Here is a 3,703-nt window from a genome sequence, read left to right as displayed (position 1 = left end):
TTATTAAGGAGGTGGACAGGCGGCTGTGTTCCAACTGTGGTGATATCATACTCCTCAGGCTTCCTGGTAAGGTCTATTTGAACCTTAGATTCAGGAGGAGCAGTGTGTTTTTCATCCTGGTCATAAAACTGTGGACCAACTCTATACTCTTGGTCCTTGAGGCTGCTTGGGAATTTGCCCAACTAGTCTAAATTGTTTTCTGGACTTGGAGAAAGCATTTGACTGTGTCCCTCGAAGAATTCTGTGTACTCCGGCAGTATGGGGTGTCGGACCACCTGATTCGAGCGATTTGCTCCCTGTATGACCAGTGCTTGAATGACCAGAGTTTGTAACGCATTGCCAGAGTAAGGTGGACTGGTTTCTAGTGAAGGTTGGCGTTCACCATGGCTGCCCTTTGTCACCAATTCTGTTTGTGACTTTTACAGATGGGCCACACGGTGGCCTAGTGGTTAGCATGTTGGCCACAGAGTCAGGGACATTTCTGTGTGGAGTTTGCATGTTCTCCTTGTGCGTGCGTGCGTTCACTCCGGGTACTCTGGCTTCCTCCCACATTCCAAAAACATCCATTTTAGGTTCATTGGAGACTCTAAATTGTCCATAGGTATGAATGTGAGTGTGAATGCTTGTTTGTCTATATGTGCCCTGCCATTGGCTGGTGTACCCCGCCTCTCGCCCAAAGTCAGCTGGGATAGGCTCCAGCATACCCCGGCGGCCCTAATGACAAGCGGCATAGAAAATGACAGAACTTTTACGGACAGAATTTCTAGTTGCAGATGGACGGTTGGGTGGGGATGCTGGTACAATGATACTGCTAGCCTCATCTGGCCGTTATCTTCAGCTCTTGCTGGATCGGTTCGCAGCTAAATGTGAAGTGGTGAGGATGGGAATCAGCACCTCCAAGTCTGAGTCGATTGTTCTTCCCTGGAAAAGGGTGGAATGCCATTTCCATGTTGAGGGTGAGATCCTGCCCCATGTGGAGCAGTTTAAGTACCTTGGGGTCTTGTTCACACCTGAGGGATGGATTGGTGCAGCGTCTGAATAATGTGGACTCTGTATCAGTCCGTGGCGGTGAAGAGGGAGCTGAGCCATAAGACAAAGCTCTCAATTTAGGGGTCGATCTACGTTCCTACTTTGGGGAGCTCCTGAAAGGACAAGATCATGTGCACAAGTGGCTTCCTACTCGGAGTAGAAGAGCTGCTCCTCCGCATTGAGAGGACAGTTGAGGTGGCTCTGGCATCTGGTCAGGATGCCTCCTGGATGCCTCCTGAGGGAGGTGTTCAGGGTGCATCCAACCGGTAGGAGGCCTCAGGGAAGACCCAGGATATGACTACGACTACGGTATGACTATGTCTCTCCAACATTAACAACATTAACATTAAGAAAATTAACATTACACACCTCAGGGTTCATATCTGCGCCTCATCTCACTCCTCTGCTAATATTTAGTCAAGGAATAGTCTCATATTGGCAGAGTTGCGCATGGCATGTGCACACGCACACGCACGCACACACACACACACATGCACAGGCCATTCCCTTAAATGAGAGCTATTCAACTAACTGTCCCTCCTGACTGCTACAGCTGCCTCTGCAAGTGTGTAAGTGTGTGTGTGTGTGTGTGTGTGTGCGCGCATGTGCTACACTGATAGCTGGCTGTCCCTTCAGGTAATGTCATGGTTGAGAAGAGAGTGAGAGAGATGGGAAGAGGGGAAAAAAAAAGATATTTTGTGCGGTAAATAAAGATAGGAAAGGAACATCCTCCTTGCAGTAAGAAACGTTTTCAAGCAATACAAACACATTTAGTGCAAACGCTATCACGTTAATTGTACAAGAACTTTTTGTGTTTCAGTGTTGCACATAAATATGCATTCACACTCACAGTCACACGCACGTGCACGAACAGGAAGCACACACGGCCTCACAAATAGTGGGCAGGAAGCATAACTGTTAAATATTTCAACCCAACAGTTTGGCAGCTGCTGGCGGCAGATAGCAAAATCAAACGAGTGGTGTGTCGCGCGCACGTACACACACAAAACTCACACTTTGATTTATATGTACTTTCAACTGAGGTAAGAAAGAATTTTCACGAAAGAAAATATGAACTGGAAAAGTTTTGTTACAAGCAACCGCTGTGCTCTTATGAACACTTACACGGAAAGTCATGTGACTTGATGCACTTTCTATACTGCTTGTCCTCATTAGGGTCACGGGAAAGCTGGAGCCTATCCCACAGAGGCGGGATTCACCCTGGGCCGGTCGCCTGTTATACTACTTCTTTCTAGTCTATTCTACAGTGGATGGCTATATGGTGGTAGACTATGGTCTATTATTAGTCAAAGCATATAAAATACAAGTGTAGTGGAGTATTGTGGTCACCAGGCGGCAGTAATGACACAAAACATTCAGACATTAGCTTAAACGACATTACCTTAACACTGCATGAAGCCATGACGTCAGCCATGGCATGTCCCACATGATAGACTGAACAAAAAGTTATGCTCCCATCCCGTGTGGAAGTGCAACATTTTTGGCATCTTACTGGTCTTTCTTCCCCACTCCGTTTGAAACCCTTTTTCACCTGTAGAATAATTAAATTGGAGGCTAACTAGTTAGGTCACTAGCATGCTTTGCTTAAAGCTGTGGCCAGCTCTTATGTCCCTGTAGTTATCCCGTAGCCTGCGCATTACCAATGTGGTGACAGTATATGTGTGTGTGTGTGTGTGTGTGTGTGTGTGTATACGTGGTGTGTATAAAGTGGTGTAAAAAAGTGTTTGCCCCCTTCCTGATTTCTTTTTTTTTTGCATGTTTGTCACACTTAAATCTTTCAGATCATCAAACAAACTTAAATATTAGTCTCTGATAACACAACTGAACACAAAATGCAGTTTTTAAATGAAACTATTAAGGGAGAAAAAAATAAATCCAAAGCTACATGTCCCTGTGTGAAAAAGTGATTGCCCCCTAAAGCTAATAAGTGGTTGGGCCCCCCTTAGCAGCAACAACTGCAATCAAGTGTTTGTGATAACTTGCAATGAGTCTCTTCCAGCGCTGGGGAGGAATTTTGCAGAATTGTTGTCATTCAGCCACATTGGAGGCTTTTCCAGCATGAAGCGCCTTTTTAAGGTCATGCCACAATAAGAACATCAGAAACATAAATACCAATAAATTAAGCAACAACAACAGAAGAGACATGAATACAAATAAATAATACAAATAAATAAATAAAGTGCTATGAGTGTGTGTTGCGTGCGGCGTGTGCGAGTGCTTCGTTGAGAAGCCTGATGGCCTGTGGGTAAAAGCTGTTTGCCAGCCTTGTGGTCCTGGACTTCAAACTCCTGTAGCGTCTGCCTGACGGTAGGAGTGTGAATAATGTGTGTTGTGGATGTGTGCTGTCCTTGATGAGGTTGTCTAATCATTTTTTTCCATGTATACAAACTGCATACACGCACACACGCATATATCACATGAGTGAGCAGTCCAGTTGGTTTGAATTCAACAGATTCCTCCGCCAATCAGCAAAACAGCTGATGAGCAAAATGACGGCGGGTCGATGCTCAAGCCTCCCTGAAATCAGGCAGGATCAGGACCGGGACTTTGGACTTAATTCCGTCCACTTGACTGATGGCTTTGGCATCCTTGCAAGGGAGTCAAGGTCAAACGTGTTCTCATGAAAGAGACTTTTCACATGGAATCGTGTCAA

The sequence above is a fragment of the Dunckerocampus dactyliophorus genome, chromosome 14 (genome assembly GCF_027744805.1).
Source record: "Dunckerocampus dactyliophorus isolate RoL2022-P2 chromosome 14, RoL_Ddac_1.1, whole genome shotgun sequence".
Taxonomy (NCBI): Eukaryota; Metazoa; Chordata; class Actinopteri; order Syngnathiformes; family Syngnathidae; genus Dunckerocampus; species Dunckerocampus dactyliophorus.
Note: the sequence above shows the minus strand (reverse complement) of the source record.